Source organism: Mytilus galloprovincialis, chromosome 12 (genome assembly GCF_965363235.1).
Source record: "Mytilus galloprovincialis chromosome 12, xbMytGall1.hap1.1, whole genome shotgun sequence".
NCBI lineage: Eukaryota > Metazoa > Mollusca > Bivalvia > Mytilida > Mytilidae > Mytilus > Mytilus galloprovincialis.
Window position 1 is genome coordinate 72,323,810 of NC_134849.1, and position 25,096 is coordinate 72,348,905.

A 25,096-nucleotide genomic window follows, 5' to 3' on the forward strand; every position below is an offset into this window, starting at 1 on the left:
CAAGACAAAGAAGAAAGATACATTTTTCATATGCTTATAATTTCATTATATATAACTATAACATAATCGGTTATTATAAAATTAATTGCCAAATTGTCCACATTTGAATGAAATTTGCTTTTTTGTATCCTTCGTGAAGCTCATCAACTTCATTTTAATTCACGCATTCTCAAGGGTATCCTTCAGGATTGACTATATTTCTAAATCAATTAATTTTTGATCATACATAAAGAAAAATACACACCTTGTGCATCACAAATCAGATATGGCGGGAGAAGTTATATCACAGTTGACCTTGATCTAAGTCATTTGCTACTGATTAGGTCAAAACTCCGCTGACCTGGATGTACATCAACTATCAATAATCTCAGTAGTCAAGTTACACATTGCATTAACTTTTCCATTTATTTCCATTTATTTCTTTTTTTTCGCCTGGCAGCTCATATATTACATATAAATGTATTTATTTGGAATGTATTTTCTTTTTCTATGCAATTTTCCATCTCTATTTTCCATAACTGTTTGAATAGCTGGTCATAAAGCTGTAAGTTGATTCTATTGATCGAAATAATTAAAAAAAAAACAACAACAACATCAAACAATACGTGTTTATTCAATTCCTAAATGCATGTGTTTGTTTTGTTTTGTTTATTTTTACCTATATTGCTTTAATTTGAGAAACCATATCAAACGTATGTTGGCCAAAATGAATCAGATTGAGAAAGTAATAAAAAAAAATACATTTTATAAACGACGAAAGTGAAGGAGCGGGAAAGTCTTGAAATAGACAATTTGAATAGATATAAACTTAGTAAACCGGAGAGCGGAAATAAACGCTTTACGACAATAAAATTTACAAAAGGGAAGAATTTATATTTGTTTTCTATACAATATACTTCCCTTTATCAAATACCTCCTAGAGAAAGGAAGTCAATAATCAGACCAAACAATCAGTTTGTTTGTCATATTTTGCAGAAAGTAAGATGAGAAAATAATGATAAGAAATAAAATATCATTAAATTTATTCATTCTTTTTATTTTAAATGATTTGCTCAATTCATAGAATAAGAAATTGGGTGCCATTTTAAGTAAACTTTCTACAAATGGGTAAATAAACCCAACATAGATACCAGGACTAAAATTTGTATATACGTCAGACGCGCGTTTCGTCTTCAAAAGAACTTATCTTTAGAAATTTGAAATGAATCCTTTTGTTAGTGATTAACTTAATACTACACGAAAATTATAACGTGCATTCCTTGGCTTATGAGACCTTGTTTCAAGGAAAGACATAATTAGATTTAATAATCATTCTTTCATTTCAAACTTCTGAATAAAAGCTTAGAAATAAACATCTTTAAATTTCGCAAAAACAATATGCTGAGATAAGAGCTTACAAGTGTAGAAACACAAATTAATCCATATGAAATTTGGCCCAACAGAAGCTCGAAAGACACAAAACCGGTTGAAATTAGTACAAAAAAACTAAAAACAAATTTTCATATAAACAAATACTAAAAAGAAACAAACGAGAAATACATCAAACAATATGAATAAAACTTTGAACACTTGAATTATATAATGTAGAAATTGTAAAAATATGATATTTTGATTGCATATGAGTGGGATTTTTTTTTATTTGAAAGAATCAAAAACTGTAGTGGCCAAAGACAATAGCAATCAAAACCAAGGAGCAAACAGAAACTCACAAATCCAAAAGATATGTACATCAACAGATATAAATAATAAATAAGAAACAACACGACCTCCTAAAAAAACTGGGAGTGAAATCAGGTGCTCCGGAAGGGTAAACATTTCCTGCACCGCATACGGCACCCGTCGTGTTATTTCTTTGTTCAGTTTGGTAATGATGGAAGGTTATTATGACTGAGGAAGAATCTCAGATATTATTTCTCACACACTTTTGTCATAATGGCCAATCAGCTCATGATGCGAAATCAGATCCATTGATAAAATTAAAAATGATAATTTCCTTAACGTCTGAAGAAATAAGTTCTTTGTATATATCTTAATAAAATCACCTTTATGCGTTAAATAAAGCCGTTGAAACCGTGACTAATATCGATGATATGCCGCTATACATAAATGATGTGTGTGTCAAGCCTTTGCAATCGTGACTTTTTTTGATGATATGTCTTTATACATACAAGAGGTTTGTCTGTGTTTTTGATGTGTTTTGTTATTTGATTTTGCCATGTGATTACGGACTTTCCGATTACATTTTCCTCTTAGTTCAGTATTTTTGTGATTTTACCTTTTTTGTGTGCAACCTTTAAAACATGACTTATACAAATGACATGCCGTCTTACATATAGGGGCTTGTGTGTCAAGCATTTGCAACCGTGACTGATATCGATTCAATCACGTTACACATATTTTTGTAAAGATATACAAACAAAAATTAATGAAACGAATTGAATGTTTAAGGACGATTTTTTCCCGTGTGTTACTCATTTATGTTTTTTATTTGGTCGGGTTGTTGTCTCTTTGACATATTCCCCATTTCCATTCTCAATTTTACGGAAGAAAGTACTTAATCCATTGTCAAAGTTTCAAGTTTCTCAAGTGGTTTTGTGTTCACTATTCTTATTAAAATAGGCACAACAGTGATGAATGTGATGACAGTTGACGCTCATAGTAGTACTAGTGTGTAAACAAGTTAAAAGGTCCAAGTCATAAATTTGTTATATATTACATAACTAATTGGACACTAGATCACAGTTGACACTAATACTATAATATTCAATTATATAAACCAAAAAAGAGGTAAGTTCTTTTTCGATTCTATGTTTCTCAAATAACGAATAGGTTTCGGGAGGGACAATGCCTGATATTCAGATGATAAAGGCATAATCTTTCAATCAGTTTAATTGAGGTCTGAAGCTGGCATGTCAGTTAACTGCTAGTAGTCGGTTGTTGTTTATGTATTATTGTCATTTTATTTATTTTCTTTTGTAACATATCCTGACATCGGATTCGGACTTCTCTTGAACTGAGTTTTAATGTGCGTATTATTATGTGTTTACTTTTCTACATTGGCTAGAGGTATAGGGGAAGGTTGAGATCTCCTAAACATGATTAACCCCGCCGCAATTTTGCGCCTGTCCCAAGTCAGGAGCCTCTGGCCTTTGTTAGTCTTGCATGATTTTTTTTATTCTAGTTTCTTGTGTATAATTCGGAGTTTAGTATGACGTTCAGTATTACTGTACTAGTATACATATGTTTCAAGTAGTCAGCTGAAGGATGCCTACGGGTGCGGGAGTTTCTCGCTGCATTGAAGACCCATTGGTGGCCTTCGGCTGTTGCTCTATGGTCGGGTTGTTGTCGCTTTGACACATTCCCCATTTCCTTTCTCAATTTTATTTGTATTTTGGTTTTTCAAATCATCGTTTACAAAGTACCGTATTGGTCATTTTCAAAACGACAGGTGAAAAAATAACAATTTCACGGCCAAAGAGCAAATTTAGCGAAAAGATAATCCACATAATAGCAGAAATTTTTGCAACATGAGTGTTACTTATACCGATGGGGAACTATCAAAAACTCTTTTCAGTTTTAATACTTAAACTGTTGGTCTCTCGAGAACGCTTAATGATTATTTAAGTTAAACAAAGAGACCAAACACTCAACGATCTTAGTATTTATGTTGCCTCAGATTCTAATCCCTCAATGAAAAGCTTTAACAAACTTTGGATAACACAAAATGCGTCTTTTATCTGTGGACATCTTTTTATTTTAACGTCAATGATGAGTTTTTTGTAGACGAAACCGTTTCGCGCGTCTAGCGTTCATTATCTTAAGCCTGGTATATATAATGAGTTTATATATAGAGCTATATTTTCAAGTATTCAATAAAAAAATCAAGTTTCTATGAAAAGAAACTAGATAAAAAATGGACCACTTGCAATATGTGTCAGGCTTTATATTTTCAAAGAGGGGTGGTGCATCTGCATATTAATATTAAAAGAAAATATTGAAAACACAAAATCTATAATATTCATCTTCCAAATTTACATTCAAAATTCCATACAAAAAATGTTTAGCAATAAATCATAACGTGGTGCGTTAATTTGTCAAGTACCAAATGAAACTAAATTAATAGTTGAATTATTTATTTCTTTTAAAATTTTAGATTTTCTGGAATAATGAATCATACAGACGAAGAAATTTCACTTGAATTTTACCATTACTTCTGTAACATTGTTGGTTCAGAAGATGTTGTGAAAACAAAACGAGGTTTATTTACGATAATGGACTATGTGTACAATGGTAATGGTTTAACCACTCTTATTAGCAGTGGAAGTAAAGCAGAAGGTTTAGATCTAAAAGGCAGTGATTTCGATAGAATGGTTGTATTGGATTTATTTCAGGTATATGAGAATAACAATAATGTGATAAATGGTCATTTACATAGGCCTATTTTAATGGAAACAAATGACACAAAACCTGGGTTTACGAAATTAAAGGTGTATCCCTTTTTTAAAAACATACCTTTCATGAGGGACATGCTTGATACTTTAGGCGAAGAAACTTTTATCTCAAGCAAACGATTTAAGGAACTCTTTTTGGTATCGTATTTAATTATACATGGTCCTTGCATATCTGATCCAGACGAAACATTTGATTACGCTTACTGTCTCCGATGTAAAGAATGGATAACATCAGCTCAACCGTGGATTAACAGACCAAGATCTACGTGGCCAGATTACAAACTTGTAACGTCAATAGTCCAATATGGTGTTTTATTTGTTCCTATTGGATCTAAATATTCACCTCACGAAGACCTAGAATGGCGAATTTCATTTTCAATGGCAGAAAAACAATTAATTTATTCTTTTTCACACACTCAATTATTATGTTATTCGTTATTAAAAATTATTTTAAAAGACATAATCAAACCGAAACATGGTGACCTAATTTGTTCATATTTCCTTAAAACAATAATGTTTTGGTTAAGCGAAGAGTCATGTCCTTCAGACTGGAAACCCGGATCATTTTTGTCTTGTTTTCTGAACTGTTTTAGACGACTGAAGTACTGTGTAGAATACAAAACATGTCTTCATTATTTCATCCCAGATAATAACCTATTTGAGGATCGATTCACTGATGACCAACAAGTTTCTTTACTGAATACGTTGCAGCTTATATATATGTCACCATGGGCTGTCATTTTTAATACGTCGATGTTTCAAGAGTATAGGTTGGATTCTAGATATTCACACGGGTTCGAACTGACAGTTTCCGTATTGCCATGTCTCTGTCTTTCTTTATATAGTAGTGATGATTTTCCAATATACGATTTAAATGCTGCACTGAACCGCGTTATAACATGTTGTATTAATTTTCCAGACCAGGAAGTATCTAAATACGTGATGTCTTTGATGTCAAACCTGTACATACAAGTACATTTTCCGAGGAACTTAACTATAAGTAACAAATCTTTCTATAGACAAAGCCATATCATATTTGGTACCTTCAAGATTGGGCTATCTTTCGATGTATTGAACTCTTGGTTGTTGTTTGCATCCTATTTGTATCAATGTAAACGTTTCAAACAATGCATTACTATAATAAGCTACTGCCTATCTAAGTGTACTCCAGATAATATACCGTTGTATTATTCAGTCAGTCATTTCAGCTTAGAGGAGCAGACAGTTTTCGAGAGAATGCATCGGGCAGTTGGTTTAATAGCAACGTGTAAAAATCTTATTATTCAAGATGTTGTTTTCTACTTTCCGTTTATTTTACTTCCAATAGAACTGACACGGCTACCTAAAGTGATGAACAGGATGTATATACCGTCTGTTGTTTACTGTCATGTATTATTATTTTTGTGTTTTCATCATCTTCGAGATAACAGGGGAAAATTAACTGCTATTCGTGATATCGAACTCACAATAAGAGAAAGATACTTCATAAGCCATGATAAGAAAGCATTAGACATAGTGAATCAATGCCTGGATATAGTAAAAGCATTGGTATAGACGGAATACACCGCAGCGTTGAATAATATACAATTTTAGAATAAAAAAGATTACTTTAATAGTCATGAAAGATACTAATTCTGAATTAAAAGTATGATACAACAATATCTTTTGAATTGGTCTTTTTTATTTTTCGTTTTTATTGATAATTTACTTTAAAAATATGAGTATGTTGTTTGTAGTATGGTGTCGGTAGGCAAGACAAAAATATTGAGACGAAATTAAATTTTTCATGACAAGCCGTTGAATCAAACTAACATTTGAAATATGATTCCTGGCCGTCGATTTATACTATTTCTTTAATTTAAACCATGATGGTCTAACATGAGTAACACGACTTGTGCCACATATGGAAAAAATCTACTCACCCTTCTGGAGCACCTTAAATCACCACTAGTGTTTGGTGGGCTTCGTGTTGCCTAGTCTTTAGTTTTTAGCTTACCTGGCCTAAAAGGCCAAGTGAGCTTTTCTCATCACTTGGCGTCCGTCGTCGTTAACTTTTACAAAAATCTTCTCCTCTGAAACTACAAGGCCAAATTTCACCAAACTTAGTCACAATCATCACTGAGGTATCTTGTTCCAAAACTGTGTCCGATGACCCGGCCAACCTACCAAGATGGCCGCCATGGCTGAAAATAGAACATAAATGGGGTAAATGTAGATTTCGGCTTATATCTCTGAAACCGGGGCATTTAGAGCAAATCTGACATGATGTGAAAGTGTTTATACGGCCAAGATCTATCTGCCCTGAAATATTCAGATGAATAGGACAACCCGTTGTTAGGTTGCTGCCCATGAAATTGTAATTTTAAGGAAATTTTGCCGTTTTTGGTTATTATCTTGAATATTATTATAGATAAAGATAAACTGTAGCAACGATAGTGTTCAACAAAGAAAGATTTACAAATAAGTCAACATGATTAAAATTGTCAGTCGACCCCTGTTATTGCTCTTTTTTGCTTATATCTCTGAAACTAAGGCATTTAGAGCAAATCTGTTACGGGCAAAAAATGTTCATCAGATTAAAATCGATTATCTGCCAACAATTTTTCAAATCTAACAACCCGTTGTTGGGTTGCTTTTCCTGAATTGGTTCTTTTAAGGACATTTTGCAGTTTTTGGTTATTATCTTAGCTATCATTATATTATCTGAAAATATTTAACATCTAATACTATTAATAATGTTTTAACCTAATTTCACATAAATAACAAAGCATTCGTAAATACAGGTGATCAACACAAGCTCTTGGGAGCCTCTAGTTTTATATTAAGTTTGGAATACTGTTAGTTGTCTTTTGATTAATTGCTTTTCTTCTCTTGCCATGAGATTGTCAGTTGTTTTCGGCTTATGAGTTTGAATATGCCTTTGATCACTTTTTCTCACGCATTTACTTAAATACTACATGAGTACTCTTTTCCCATTCTATTGATAACTTCTTAATTATACTATGACGCTACATATTTAAACTCACTTATACGTTAAAAAAGAAAAATTAAAATTAAAATTACACATCAAGATATAGTTATCAAAGCTACCAGGATGACAATTTAGGACGCTAGACGCACGTTTCGTCTACATAAGACTCATCATATGTGATGCTCATATCAAAATAGTTAGAAAGCCAAACAAGTACAATGTTGAAGAGTATTGAGGACCCAGAATTCCAAAAATATTGTGCCAAACACGGCTAAGGTAATCTATTCCTGGGATAAGAAAATCCCTAGTTTTTCGAAAAATTCAAAGTTTTGTAAACAGGAAATTTATAAAAATGACAATACAATTGATATTCATGTCAACACCAAAGTGCTGACTACTAGGCCGGTGATACCCTCGGGGATAAAACGTCCACTGCAGTGGCATCAACACTCAGAACTCCAAAGTGTTAAGACCGATTGTGTCAATAAGGTATGCGTCTCCTAGTTTATATGTTGAGATCAATTGTGTCGATAGGGTATGTGTCTCCCAGTCTATATGTTGAGACCGATTGTGTTGATAGGGTATGTTTCTCCTAGTTTATATGTTGAGACCGATTGTGTCGATAGGGTATGTTTCTCCTAGTTTATATGTTGAGACCGATTGTGTCGATATGGTATGCGTCTCCTAGTTTATATGTTGTCCAATTGTGTCGATTGGGTATGAGTCTCCTAGTTTATATGTTGAGTCCGATTGTGTCGACAGAGTGTGCGTTTCCTAGTTTATATGTTGAGTCCGATTGTGTCGATAGGGTATATTTCTCCTAGTTCATATGTGAGACCGATTGTGTCGATAGAGTATGCATCTCCTAGTTCATATGTGAGACCGATTGTGTCGATAGAGTATGCATCTCCTAGTTTATATGTTGAGACCGATTGTGTCGATAGGGTACGCGTCTCCTAGTTTATCTCTAATGCACTTCGAAATGAGGAACTCAAAAATAAAGTGAAAAGAAAAAATCTCTGTGTAGTGATATTGGGCATATTTCTATTTTTTACAAATGACTGAGCTTAACCATTTGTGGTGATTAGGAAAGTAGAGGAATATAGAATAAATATGTAAAAACTCTAGAGTTATTTAATGTGTTCAAAGTATTAAATTTTCAAAGAACTTATTGTCTTCAAAAGTAGATATTTTACCACAAGGAGCCGCATCACAAAAGGCTGTTCGGGGTATGCTAATTTACTGAAAAAGTAATCTCACTTCGTACCCCGAACATTTAACCACATATGTGAAAATGTCACAGCATCGAAACGAGCTATCATACATATCCAAGTTTACGATATGGACTGAGATACAGGAAAAAACGTTACTATTACCGCCTATGTAAAAACAATTTAAGATATTGACCCAGCTGATTTTATGATGTTTGTCCAGATTTTAACAGGTATAACAATTATTGCAGAGAACAGCTTATCACTTTAATAACCAAAATCCCCCCACCAAAAAATAGATAAAAACAAAATGTAAAACAAAGTTTTTCTTTTTATTAATATCCGAAAACAACGATTAGAAGTTTATCATACTGACATTTTGCATATGAGTTTTAAATATTATAAGATATAACGTTTTCCCGATTCAGAAGCAATTGCAAACGTAAGTTAACCCAAATTTAATTTTAGATATGGAATATATGTTTAAAATATAAATTATGGGAGAAGAAAGAAAAAAAGAAAGTGGGGAAGTAAATTGGCAAAAATATTAAACATTGTGAAGTAGAAAAGTTACAAGGTCATAAACCCTCTATGAAAGTACAATTAATCACAAGGAAGAAAATACCTACGTGTTTGTCAGTTTCCTTTAGATAATAAATTCCTATACTAAAACTCTGTGCTAAAGGACCTTACTAAAGGGGAAGTTTCTATTTCGACGAAATTCAAAAATCCGTGTGTATGTCAAACATATGTTTACAACTTCATAATCGCTTATACAATGCGAATACAATGGAAACAAAATAAAGAAAAACTCAAGATTCGAAATAAAAAAGCAACAAATTCAAAAAAATTAATATATAATATTTAAGCTTATTTATTCATGACAGACACAATATCATTATTTCATGATAAAATATAAATGAATAAAATAAACTTTTTCAAATATTTCTTTTGTCAAATGAACATAATAATCTTAATAGCATATGAGACAATATCCCTAATGCGTCTTGAAATGATGAAATCAAAAGTCACGTGTAAACAAAAAATCTCTGTGTAGTGATATTTGACACTTTTCTATGATAAACGTGTGACTGAGCTTAACCAATTGAATTAATTTAGAAATTAGGGGAACACAGAATAAATGTGTAAAATCTATGATGCTATTAAATGTGTTCAAAGGACTTAATTTTATTGTGTTAAAAATGGAACGTTTTACCATGAGGAGCCGCATCACAAAAGGATACTCGGGGTTTGCTAATTTACGGAAAAAGTAATCTCACTTCGTACCCCGAAAATTTAACAACATATGTCAAAATGTCTCAGCTTCGAAACGAGCCATCACACATATCCAAGTTAACGATATGGACGAGCAATAGAAGAAACCGTTACCATTACCGCCTATGGAGAAACTAATACGCATACAAACAAGTTATAGGAGCAGTTAATTATCACAAATAGTTTATATATTAAACTTTAGCTGTTGTAACGTACAATATCCAGTCATACTCATAGGTCGAAAATAAACTGACAACACCATGGCTCACAATGAAAAATCAAACAGAATAACAGTAGTATACATGACACAACATAGAAAACTAAAGACTAAGCAACATGAACGCCACCAAAAACTGGGGAGGATCTCAGGTACTTCGGAAGGGTAAGCAGATTCAGCTGCACATGTGCACCCGCCGTGTTGCTCATGTTATCACAAACCCGGTAAATAGTAAAATTCGGTAGTACACATTCATGTAAAGGGAAGGGGATTGTAGTTACGACATAAGGTACATATCCGATGTCATATGTGAAACGGAAATTCCACAAAAGTCAACCAACTTGTGATAGCGCCCGTAAAAATTACGAAGGTATGATTTCAACTTCACCATTTTGAACTATTGGTTTGATTGCTTCCTTGTGAGCAGCAGTCCTCTTTCAAGGAAATCATGATAGGAAATTCAAACCTGGGAATATCGTATCAATTGCAAGATAAATACGCATGTAGGAGCTGAATTACTGTTGCTACATAAAAATGGAAAGTTCACAATTTGGAAAGCTAAAATCATCTCTTTTGTTGTAAAGTATTGTTTTCAACCGACCCTCATTTTCATTTTCTAGACTAAAGTCAAGATATGAGGCAGACCTAACTGAATATGTTGTATCCTTTATCTCTAATTCGATGGGATATATGCTTTCAACATAGTTACCAAATTTTTAATTATTTAGTGAGAGAACATCATCTTTTTTAGCGGAAAGTAAATTTTAAAGGATATCATCTTTCTTCATAAAAAGTTGCTGTATGAAGTCATAATAATAAATAGAAAAACAAGTCGGCAAGAAGATCATCTTTCTTCATAAAAAGTTGCTGTATGAAGTCATAATAATAAATAGAAAAACAAGTCGGCAAGAAGATGAACACAATTGGTTCCCATTGGAATGCCGACGGTCTGTTGAAAAATGTAACAAATATGTTGTCAATCAAGAAATCAAGCATCGTGATAATGTCAGTTTCAGAGATATTTTGTTTGAATGATTCTTTACAAAGTAGGATTTATCCCTCCCTAAGACAGGATACTTGTATCTAGGTTTGCCATTCTTTTTTATGATACAAAGCAATACCATCGCTTTCAATTTGTCTTTTAGTTTGGAATGGGAATACTTGTGTAAAGTGTAGAAAAGTTAAATGTTTTGATACTATTGCAAGATGAAAGAAACTTAGAATGTGTGTACTCTAAAGGATGTTTGGATTTTTTTTTATCGAAATCTAATTCATGCCATTTCTTGAATAGGCATTCTAAAAATATCTTATAGCCCGGCTTTGATTGCTGATAAAATAGATGTTAATTATTCAGATAAAGGTTTCGTGTAGCACTTGGAAGTGTTTGTAATGACACTTATGTAGTTAAGTTATACAATACAGTGATGGAAGATCCATTTCTTCGTCTTTAGTTGAAACTGTAAAAGCATTATAAGACGTCATGATTACTTGGTCTACATTTTTTACTTAATTAGGTGCTAAATTGTTTTTTTTTTATTTCAACCAACCTCTATGAAGACTATCTAAGGAAAAAACAAGTTTTAAGGTAAGTCTTAATAATAAGAACATCTTGAGCGGTCTTTTAAAATGTTTGCGTTTAATGAAGATATAATGAGGTCTTTGCTGTAAAAACCCATAATCGCATCTTCTCGATTTGGTTTCAATAACAATATGTACGTTACTCTTTCATTTTTTTATATGCACCTCTCCATCGAGCCATTAGCTATTTAATTGCATTCCTAAAACAGATAAAATTGAGAAGGGAAATGGGGAATATTTCAAAGAGACAACAACCTGACCGAAGATCAGACAACAGACGAGCAAAATGACAAACATAAACCAAAGACAACATATGAGCAACATGATAGACATGAACCAGGGGCAAAAACTGAACTACAATGGACAGGCACATACACAATGTTGTGGATTAACACATTACAAAACAATAAGCTATATAATAGTTATCTAAGGTGCTAGGCTTATAATTTAATACTCCAGACGCGCGTTTAGTCTTCAGAAGACTCATTAGTGACTCTCATATTAAAATAGTTATAGGCAAACAAGTACAAAATTGAAGAGAATAAACAATCGAACACCAGGTCAAACAAGTTTATTTTCTTTCATAAATGTCTATTTTAGTGTATACGATAACATGTGGTGGAATACTAGAAATTACATTACAAAGACAAAATAGAAGTTGCTTGTATTTTAGAGATTCATCATTGTCACTCTACACTGAATGACTCGTTTCCTTGTACTTTGTAAGTGTTTTTCTTGCAATTACTAAAATCATTTGACCACGAGTTGAAATAGTGATCCCAAACTTTCTTCATTACTGGTGGATAAGGTTGGAACGTTCCAGCATAATGAGCAAGTTCTTTATCCCAGTCAAACTGATTGTGACACGTGATTCGTCGATTGGCCCATCGTATTCAATTATCTTTTGCATTTCTTCGTCATTCGGTAATTTTGCTTTGTTTTCCAACACCGAACGCATAAACAGTGCTTCGTGATCACTCATCTTGAAAAACGACACCTGCCGTGGTATACCCATGAAAAACAGAGTGCGCCACTCAGCGGGAAATATGTATTTAAAGAAGTTTCTAACATCTGAATTTTTCCCGATCTTGACTATTCCTTCCGGTAAGAATTTAAATTCGTGTTTATATCCAGTACAATAGATAACAGCATCGACGTCAAGTTTGTCGTCATTGTCTAAAATGACCGATGATTTGGTGAACCGCTTAAATGACGAACGTTTCTCTGTTATGTTATCTGGTAAGATTGTTGGTGCTTTAGTCCAATTATGGCAAAGATAAACTTGTAAAATAAATGATGGACTGTTCAAAAACAAAAAACAAAATCAAATAATGTAATTGATTTCCGTTGTTACTTTCAATCAGGTATAAATCGGACGTCCAAACATCATTTTTTCTTTTAGTTTAAAAATAGGGTTTTTGTGGTATCTTATCAATTGTGTCATATCATGATATTCATGTTATAAATAGGGGGAAAATGTATTTTTCTAGAAAGTTTTTTTTTTAAAAGAGAGGCGAAAGATATTATAAGGACATTCAAACTCATAAGTCGGAATAAAATTGACACACCATGCCAAAAAATGAAAAAGACAACCACTAGAGCACACACCACGACAAATAAACTAAAACCTTAGCACAACGAGTCCCCCAAAAAACTTGGGGTGATCTCATGGGCTTTAAACCTATGTGTGTGCCAAATGCGGTGAAAGCATAAGAGTGACTTAACAGTAATAGGTAGAAAAGAATAAATACTGTATCTGAAATACGTAAAGACTTTTAAAAGAAAACTGTAAAATAAATCGGGGATCGAAACATCAGGATTTTTTCTGTTCAAAAAATATTTTTTGTTAATAGGCTTTTAGTTACGAAATTGAAGAATGAGATGGTTAGATATCCCATACTTGTAAACTATTTCAAATCGATGCAGTCATTTTTGTATATTACTGAAATATATTGGAGTTTTATATGCTCTATTTCTGTGTCCCTCCCCCCAGTTTGGATGGTTTCACGTTGCTAAAATTTTCTTTTTCAGCTTAATGTTATGTAATGTTGTTTGTCTGTTCGTCGTTATTCTTTCGCCATTGGATTTGCCATTTTTAAAAGGGAGTATCCCATTGGTGTCTTTTTTTGTTAAAACAAAAAAACAAATTAAGTCAACAGTAGTTTACCAGTGTTCAAAATGTATCAATTGATTGAGAAAAAAACTGTTTGATAACAACTGGCACATTCCTGACTTGGTATAGGGCATTTTAAGAAAAAAACGGAAGATTTGAATCTGGTTTAATGGTTATCCAAGCCTTCCGCTTTATTATAATAATAAATAAAATAACTCTAAAAAACGGTGCATATGTTTCACAATAAATATATAACTTACTTTCTTAGCAAACTTTGATAGTTCAAAAGCAAGATCTATCCCAGTATACCGACATCCAAGTAATGCAACTTTCAGATCTACAAAATTTTCTGGTCTACGGTACCACATACTGTGTAATAAAAGCCCTTCAAATTCCTCCTGGTTTTCTACGTCCGGATATTTAGGCACCGAGCAATTTCTGCAAACAAAATCAAAGATTTCAAATTGTTAACACTGAACAAACATTAGAAATTTCTTAGGGTACTAGATTTCATTTAAGGTTTATCTTATAGTAAAAAAAGGTAAAATCACAAAAATCCTGAACTCAGAGGACAATCAAATCGGAAAGTCCATAATCACATGGCAAAATCAAATGACAAAACACATCAAAAACAAATGGACAACAACTGTCATATTACTGACTTGGTACAGGCATTTTCAAATGTAGAAAATGGTGGATTAAATTTGGTTTTATAGCGCTAAACCTCTCAATTTATATGAGTCTCATCTAATTCCGATTTATTTACGATGATGCGTGAACTAAACAGAATAAGAAATAAAATAGTCAAAATACGGGTACAGTAGTCATCATCGTGTTATAATTTTAAAAGATACAATTTCGCGTGTCTGACGTCTGAACAATTATACGTCACATATTTTTGTCGTTCAATGTTTATACAAACAACTCTAAAATTTCACATGGGCAATGTTGGATAAGTTTGAATCAGTGAACATATAGACTGAAACAATATAGCTACATGCAATGTAACAATTCCCCTCCTTAGATGGCATGACAAAACTGTTACTTGTTCATTGTATTATTGTTCTATGGTATAATTTTTGTATTCTTGTTTTTCATATTTGTTAATGTGCTTTGTCTTAATGCCTTTTGTAGGTTTTTTTTGTCACATATGACGTGGCTCTGTACTTAACATCCCGTCATTTTGTTATTGTTCTATGGTAAAAATGTGTACCCTTGTCTTTCATTTTTGCCAATGTGTGTTGCCTTTTTGTGCTTCTTTGTAAAATATTTGTGCTTTTTATTGTTTTGATAGTGATTAAGATTAAATAAAATTGAGAATGGAAATGGGGAATGTGCCAAAGAGACAACAACCCGACCATAGAAAAAACAACAGCAGAAGGTCACCAACAGGTCTTCAATGTACCCGCACCCAGAGGCATCCTTCAGCTGGCCCCTAAACAAATATATACTAGTTCAGTGATAATGAATGCCATACTAATTTCCAAATTGTACACAAGAAACTAAAATTAAAATAATACAAGACTAACAAAGGCCAGAGGCTCCTGACTTGGGACAGGCGCAAAAATGTGGCGGGGTTAAACATGTTTGTGAGATCTCAACCCTCCCCTATACCTCTAGCCAATGTAGAAAAGTAAACGCATAACAATACGCACATTAAAATTCAGTTCAAGAGAAGTCCGAGTCTGATGTCAGAAGATGTAACCAAGGAAAATAAACAAAATGACAATAATACATAAATAACAACAGACTACTAGCAGTTAACTGACAAACCCATTGTTGACTGCAGTATTCCTGTTTTGATATTCTTATTATTTTTGTTTCTTTTGTTCACATATCGTTGTCAAAATAATTGAATTTTATACGACTGTCATACAAGTGAGAGGTTTAGCTAGTTACAAAACCAGGTTTAATTCACCATTTTATACATAAGAAAATGTCTGTTCCAAGTCAGGACTATATGAGTTGTTATCCTTTCGTTTGATATGTTTGAGCTTTTTCACTTTGTCACTTGATTAGGGACTTTCCGTTTTGAATTTCACGGAAATCTGTATTTTTGTGATTCTAATGATTTGTAAATGAACATTTAATAATTTTTTACTCACCCATTGCACACCACAACGGCATCAAATTCCTCTGTTTGCAAATCATTTTTATGTCTGATGTCACCGTATGTAATTTTCCATTTTGTATCTTTTGCTGACAAGTCAACAGGTTTTACCTCTTCAACCTCTGTATTGAACTTAGATGCATAAAAAGAGATAGAATATTACTATATATGATCAAATATCTTCATTTAATTCAAGTATATAGCAGTTTTACGGAATTGTTAAAATGTAAACATTTGGCTATTTATTGTAAAGAAAAATACTTTTGTTACATACATATGGGTTAATTTTGACAATACAATACACATATATCGGATACTAGCATCATTAAGTCATGCTGATTTACTGAAATCTTCACAATCTTAGCATTTGAGTTAAATTTTGACTGTTTCCGTCTTAAATAGACGTGGCAGCAATTGTGTCCATTCTTAACATTTAAAAGCAAGATGTATTTTGTAATAATACATAACATATATAAAAGTGGAGGATGAACACGGATGCGGCCACTTTCATTTTTGACAAAACCATCTGAAAAGTGTAAAATAATGGTAAATTTGATAGAGTTTGAATATTTAAATTGAATTTGAGCGTATATTGTGACTAAATTAGTCCAAATATATCCCCAAAACTCATTGAATATACTAAATTAAACACTTAAGTGTTCAAAAAATGTCAAAAAATCTTTCATCAGATGAACATGAAGTTTTAAACCAAAATTGGCCGGCACCAGATCTACTCCTTTCTTTAGAAAGTGAAAAACATGTCAATCGATTACGGTGCAGAAAAACAAAAATTACCAGACGAAGGTGTACTAATACAGATTGCACCGAATCGGCTATTAATAATCATCATATTAATTACAACAACAACAAAATAGATAAGTTTATTATTTTTGAGTCGAAACATGTGATTTTTTTAGTAAAACATAGTTCACTACAATTATTAAGTGACAGTAGTGAACCGCTTTTCAAACCATGTAGTCGTAATAAATGGCAACATAAGGACATAATAAAATAATGAATGGATTACAAAGAGAAAGTTTTTTCTACAGTTCAATCGTATCCTGCTTTGCAAGCATCACCTGCCATTCTTTAGCATGCTTGATACCATCTCACATATACATTATCAATTTACCTTGATCAATTTTCTTATGTCACAGTCATCAACAATCCAATTAAGATACTGTAAAACCTGCTGATGAGTCATAAAGCAAGGTAAACCATATTTTTCTAATGGATAATCGTCGATTTCCATCAGTGGTCCTGGGGTTACTGTTCTACAACAGACAAAAGGTATGTTTATATATAAATAAACTCATAAAACATACAATACTTATTATAGTTAACGCTAGACGCACGTTTTGAGTACACAAAAAAAGCACACATAAATGCCGTTCGAATATAACAGTTAATAAATATGATTGTACTTCAAAAACATAATGTTATACTCGTTTTCAAAAACTTTAATTTGAAAAACATTACAGTGCTAGTGGAAAATAATATTCGGTACTACAAGTTTATCCTGAAGATCTTTCATATCAGGGAATCGTGTGCCCCTTGGTTGCCTGCACATTATCAAAAACTGCTGTCCAATTTTAACAACACTATTGCATATCTTATCAATATCGTGAAAGTAAAGTAAAGTAAAGTGCAACTAAATTTTAAAACTTTAAATGACTTGCATGTTCATATACATGTAAATTTATTCTTTTAAATTAATATACCGAACATAGAATAAGGTGAAATCTATCAACTATTACAGCATTAGCCCAACAAAAATGTATGTGTGTTTACAGTACCCCTACCTTCCATAATTTTTATCCACTAAAGTTTTTTTTAAACATTTTTGATCAAGCATTGTTAAAGTCCCAATGTTGCTACCAATAACTCAATTTTGAAACCAATATTAAAATCAAAATAAATTCCTACCTACCTACTCTACTTTTTTTCAGTATGTAACAGTAAACACACATATTGTTTTGTTTAGCCTAAACAGGGAAAAGCAAACATATGTGAAATTCCAACATAAAAGTAATATCAGGATTTCAAGAAAGTAGATTTTTTTTTACTTTATAAAAGTATAATAACAAAACAACCGACCTCCAATGAAAGTTCAAGTGGCAAAATTAAAAGCTCAGACACAAAAAGCGAGTGGAAAACAACTGTCATCACATTTCTTGATGTTTAAAAACGGTGGATTTAACTAGGTTTTCTAACTAGCGTAACCTATCACTTGTTTGACAGTCGCATAGAAGTCCATTATATTGACAACAACAAAGTTTGATACAAAAAAACAAGCATAGTTGGTATAATTGAAAACAATTGTGGTTCTGCAGTCAATATTGTGTAATGTCCGTTCATATTCACGATACAATAAATGCTAGTGCCGATATTTTCTTAATTACTTGTATTTAAATGTTTTTTAAAAACTCAAGTCATTAGTGTTTTTAAGGTCTGCAAACTTTAGAAAAACTATATAGATATAGGAAGATGTGTTATGAATGCCAATGGAACAAATCTCCATCCAAGTCACAAATTATAAAAGTAAACCATTATAGGTCAACGTATGGCCTTCAACACGGAAATTTGGCTCACACCGAACAGAAGCTATAAAGGGTCCCAAAAACACTTTTATAAAACCATTCAAACGGAAAAACCAATGGCCTAATCTATATAAAAATGAAAACGAGAAACACTTATTAACCAAATAAACAGACGACAACCACTGAACATCAGATTCCTGACTTTGAACAGGTACAAACAATTGCATATACAAGGTATCACTGTCTTTGTGGTTGTCGTATGGTTTACTTTTACAAATTTTGATCTGGATGGTCTCATACTGCATCTTCCTATATCTCAACAGCGTGAAATATTTATTGTCTAATAATAACATACCTTAAATTATGATAAATGGCACTGGTTATCGGTCGTCCATAAATGTCTTCTTTGATTTGATCTGTATACAGCCATGTTCCTCCTAAATCAAAGTTTCTCTCAAAGCATTTTAATTTGAAGTTTTCATTTTGAGAAAGACGTCGGAGTGCTGAAATACCATGAAGTCCGGCTCCAATAATACCGATTCGTTTTATGTCAGACATGTTTTTCTTAAGACACTCGTCGAGTGCTATCTATGTGACAAATAACTTGTAGCTATGACGGATACTGTGTTATTTGTCCGTTTTATACCATTCTGAATTTTGAATTTCAAATATACACCCATTGATTTGATATTTTAATTTGTATACGAAGGGGGAAAACAAGCACAAACGTCCTGGTTACTAGCACGATTTTTGTCATAACACTGTTTTATTGGTATGACTATTGATGCACATATAGTAAGAAATACGGTTAACTACTATGTCCTTAATTTTACACTATAGTGCGTGGTAAACTTAGGTAATCTAAGGAATCTTCAAAGTTTTGTACTATTGATTAAAGTCAAATTTGAAACGGATTTTAGCAGTTAACTTCGTACTGTGTTTAAAATATCATTATTAGTCAATAATAGTATAAATGCCTCGTATGAATTTTCGATTTTGAATTTAATGCCAATACTTAACGAGATTCTGTTTTCTGTGTGGGTACATTTGAAAAATATTACCATAAATGTATTCAACGACAAGTTCTAATAAATATCGAGCAAATTTTGCACTTTCGGAGATTAAGCGAATAATTAATCTGCAGAAGAATAAAGGCAACATTATCATACCGCTTTAAGCAAAATCCTTAATGGATTGAGAGAAAACAAATCCGGGGTACAAACTTAAACCGAGGAAAACAAATCAACTATAAGACCAAAACAACGAAACAACAGAACACTGAAGGGCAATAAAAACAAACGACAATGCAACTTACATAGAAACACTCATAGCCTGGTACAGGACATAGTTTGCAAGGGAAGAGAATCATTCTATAATGCGTATTTGGTTTCTTGTTTTTGTAGTGCTTTTTGACATTAACATCGTCCTGACTTTTCAAATCTTTTAACTCGCTACTGATGAGTCTTATGAAGACGAAACGAAATTATAGATCATGTTTCGTTGATGATTCTTGTTAAAACTTAAGGACACCAATGTCGGCTTTTACTTTAAGGGGCACTAGCTGTCATATTTATTTTCACCGATTTGACTTAAATTCTTATATATGATTGATAACTATATATAAGATATTTATTCAAGTTTTAACCAGTCTAAAAAAATATGGACTCGAAAGGTCAGTTTAATTTGATATTGAAGATTAAAAATATATGTTAATCATAGTTCTACTTGTATAAGAATGATTTTTTGTGGTTTTAATCAGTCTGACAATCAAATGATTTTCCTTTTTTTCACTTTCAATGTTGACATTCTTTTCCTTTAAATAACCAAACCACACAGAATTCATGCGTTTTAGATCTCTAGCTAAGGGGTTAATTTGAAGTTCACAGGAATACAGATTTAATGAGGCCGAATTATTCACTTGCAAGTAATTCATAATGTTTCATCGCTTAATTAGACAAACACCATACTGGCTGCTATTTTACTTCCATTAATGAACAAAAAAAATCATATTTTTTTTATTTATCTCGTAGCTAGCTATAGTGCTCTTCTTTAAAGGTAAGTCATTGAAAATTGAATTAATTAAAAGTTGAAGATAAATTTTTCATAGCGTTTTGTCTCATCGTCGACGCTCGAATAAAAAGATACGATTTATTGTACTTTTATCATATTACACAGGACCAGGTGAGTTGACTTATTTGTACTCTTTCGGGAAGCGGATATACATTTATCCTGATTTAGAGTAATTTCTCGCGTTTTGATTGGCTGATATTGTCCTAATAAATTTCAGTACAATTTTTTATCACGTCAATTGGAATTATCTCCCTTATTTATTACGTCAATTGCAATTATCTCCCTTATACCATTGACCTAATAAAAAAAATAAAAAATTGAGTTGCTATATAGTCATAATATTTTTAATTTTTCACAGTTTTAGATTAAATATCTAATATATATTATTGATATTGTCCAAACATTGAATTTGAATATAATAACATGTAATATAACAAAATCAGGATAAATTCGTTACACAGTGTTCAATTGTCCTAATACTGAATTTATCGGGTCAATAAAATTCATATCGGGTTTGACCCGATAAATTCTCGTATTAGGACAATTGCACACTGTGTAACTAATAATATCTTTTCATATGATTCAACATTAAAATAAAATTGTGGTTAAATGTTATGGAGTGAAGTTTGTTTTCCAGATCATTCACCAATTAAAATTTAATAAATATTGTTTTCTTTAATTTTTTAAAGTGTAAATCATAGTTTTTAATCCGGGATTAGGTTCATTTGGTTATAAAAAAGTATTAAAAATCATGAATGTGAAAGTACAATGATTGAAATTTTCTGATTCTCTGACCTATGCTCGTCCGTTTTAAAGTTTTTCTACTCTAAATTCATAAGGTTATACATTTTTACGTTGTGTTTCTGTTGTGTCGTTTGATTTCTCTTATATATATTTCAGTGTGAATTCACATTACTATAAGACGTGTCACGGTACTTTTCTATCCCAAATTCATGTATTTGGTTTTGATGTTATATTTGTTATTCTCGTCGGATTTTGTGTAATGCTTAGTCCGTTTCTGTGTGTGTTACATTTTAATGTTGTGTCGTTGTTCTCCTCTTATATTTAATGCGTTTTCCTCAGTTTTGGTTTGTTACCCCGATTTTGTTTTTTGAACAGCGGTATACTACTGTTGCCTTTATTTATAAAAAAGGCAAACAGAGACATAAGATTGATTGCGATACAATATTTCATTTAACTGAATTGCAGAGATTTCTTCATTTCAAACAACTTAAATAGACCTAGAATAATTCAACAGCACGTGGTTGCTTAATCTATTTATATCTATATTTATGTTTACATCGCTTATATGGTCATCAGATGACTATAGAGGTCAACTCTAAAAATAATTAGATGGTGTCTACACTCAAATACACACGAAACGAAGCTACGTATTTTAATGCCAGTGTCTTGTTTATTGTTTTATTTAGACTATAAATGTTTTACATTGTTATAAATCAAATATGAGAATTTGATTAGAATCGGTGAACATGAATTTGACAGCTAGTGCCCCTTTAAAGTCTTATAATTTGATTCAAAATTCCATTAAAGTTGGAGTTATGACGACACGGTCACATGACAAAAATATGTGTTAGGCCAATCAGAAGACGCGTAACATTTAAAATTTATACAAATACCTAGATGACAAGCCTCGTTTCGATGTAACTGCAAAAAATCTGAATCGACCAAAGTCATGAAGATAGTGAAACACTGATTAACCTTTAAAATACAGGAAACAGATTATGTAAATCTATGAAATGTTTGCATAGTTTGCGTCTTATGTCAGCACAAATACTGCAATGAACAATGTATATACCGACATGTTAAACAGTCTTCATTTATTCGCCAAAGATTTTCGTGGTATGTCGTAGGGTGCAGAAATGAAAGGAACAACTACACAATAGTATCACCTCTTACATAAAGGTACATTTCATTTAAAATTGAAATATATAAGCGTCATACATAGCAGAATTATCGTTTCATCTACGATATTGTCATCAGTGACGTTCGCAATAAAAGTCGGTTACGTGTACTTTTATTATTATACAGAGGACCCAGGATATTGACTTATTTGTACTATTACGGGAAAGCGGATATAGATATTTTAACAAATCGTGGTTTTAGTACTATGCTATGAAGTGAAGTTTGTTTTCCATATCATTCTATAATTTAAATTTTTAAATTGGTGTTATCAAGTGTAAATAGTAGTTCTTAATCCGGGATCATTTTCATTTATATATAATAAAAAATATTAAAAATCATAAATATGAAAGTGCAAAGATGAACTATACTTATGCATCTCCTTTTTTCGTTTATAATTTTTAAAGTTACTTAAGTGACTAATTACATTTTCTAAACTGTAAAAACATTGAAAATTAGCTTGCGATTCATCTTAATATTTTTAATCTATGAGTTTGACTCGCCCGCTGGTATCTTCAGTCACTCTTTTAGTAGAATACAGAAAATACATTTGTCAGCTACAATATTTTTCATTTAAACGTTAATAATCTAAATCATCAATCATTCTATTCATACTGTTCATTACAAAGCTACATTATAAAGATTTTATATAAAAAAAAATCAATATATTCCAAAGTTTATCCATTTCCTCTTGAATATTGATAATGATAAAGATGAAAATACAGCGACCAACATGTATGACAAGCAATTCATCAAATAAACCCATATCAGTTTTGAATTTATAACAAACGAGAAAATCATATATCTGACAGCAATTTGAATGTCCGAAATTGCAAAAGTCATGGAGACAGTGAAAAAATATTTTTGACTGGCATTTGACCTACACAAAAACACATATGTCAAGATCCAACAAAACAGATAATCATAAAAATATATGATGACCAATTTTAACAATTCTTCACAAGAGAAAAATGTTTCTTTAAATAAAACTTATTCTGATTATCAAGATAGCAAGAATGTTAGTCTATAAAGACAACAGTAGAATACCGTTGTTCAAATATCATTAACCGATTGATATAAAACAAATCCGGGTTACAAACTAAAACTGCGAGAAACACACCAAATATAAGAAGAAAACAAGAAAACAACAGAAAACCAAACGACAATGCAACACACACAGAAACGAACTATAAGATAACAATTTCCATTTCTCTGACTTGGTACAGGACATTTTAAGAAAAAATGGTGGTCTGAACCATTGTTTAATGGCAAGTCAAACCTCCCGCTTTTATGGCAATGTTTAATATAACACTGATATGACAACATTATATGACAGGACTACAATACAAATAAATGGTAAAACTTCAGAACAAAAACTATGTACTTTGTTTGCTTGTTCTTTTTGTCTTTGTAACTGTTAATGGTTATTGGAGTTTCTAGGGAAAATAAACGTGTAATTGTTAAGTCAGTTTTAATCGTCGAATTAAAAATAATATTTATTTTGGTTTTAAGTACTTGGACGAGAAATCAGAGTTTTCATCAGTATTGACAAAAATCAGTTATTACAGCAAAGGGACATGTTTGAATATGCTTCACGGTAATTTGATAAGTTTAGTCGAATGAATTGAATTATCGGATAAAACTATGTATTGCCGGTCTGTTTCTGCATTGTTCCTCATTTCCAATAACACTGTAACATTGAGCCTTCAGATTTAGTCCAATTTAAGATGTTTTCAAAATGTGAAAGTCATGACATGATCCAGGACAGTTAGCACTTACATTTTAAAAAAACTAAACAAATAACATATTAATATTCTAGCTCTTATGTGTACAAAAAGAGGGACGAAAGATACCAAAGGGACAGTCAAACTCATAAATCTAAAACAAACTGACAACGCCATGGCTAAAAAGGAAAAAGACAAACAGAAAACAATAGTACACATGACACAACATAGAAAACTAAAGAATAAACAACACGAACCCCACCAAAAACTAGGGATGATCTCAGGTGCTCCGGAGAGGTAAGCAGATCCTGCTCCACATGCGGCACCCGTCGTGTTGCTTATGTGATATCAAATCCGGTAAATAGTCTAATTCGGTAGGTCACATTCAGGAAAGGGAAGGGGATTGTAGTTACGACGTAAGGAATATAAGTTCAACGGGATAAATCTACTTAGTGTACAATAGTGTACAACATGCACAATAGAGTAAATGAATCATAATGCATTCATTCTTGATGGCTTTTGACCTACATCCAGTAGTCTGTCTTTTTCATATTTTGTTATGCCGAGAACCTATATAATTAGCTGATATCATACGTTATATATGGGGTCAGTAACTTTTATATGAGGTAAGAGCGAACATTGAACCCCATTTGCAATGTATTGTCCGAATATCGTATTATGTCTCTATCAAACTGTATAACGAGTTTATCTTACCGACTTAACACGAGGCATCGAGACTAGTAGCATATTAAAGTGAAAATAAGCCAAAATCCAAAATTAGAACTTGACCTAGACCTTTGACCTTCATCTTATTCTCATTTTTGTTGGACCAAGGATCTCAAATCAAAATACCCTATATCTCTATCACTTATGGTTAACAAGTAACAAATGCATATAACTTAAATCCAATGAATAA

The 25,096-nt window shown here is 32.1% G+C and overlaps 1 long non-coding RNA gene across 1 annotated transcript; it reads left to right on the plus strand.

Annotated features, from left to right (window-relative positions):
• Positions 1 to 2,593: 2,593 nt before the first annotated feature.
• Positions 2,594 to 6,104, plus strand: LOC143054753 (uncharacterized). The gene is made up of 2 exons (XR_012971816.1): positions 2,594 to 2,787; positions 4,154 to 6,104. It is a non-coding gene; the product is annotated as an uncharacterized LOC143054753 (long non-coding RNA).
• Positions 6,105 to 25,096: the final 18,992 nt, after the last annotated feature.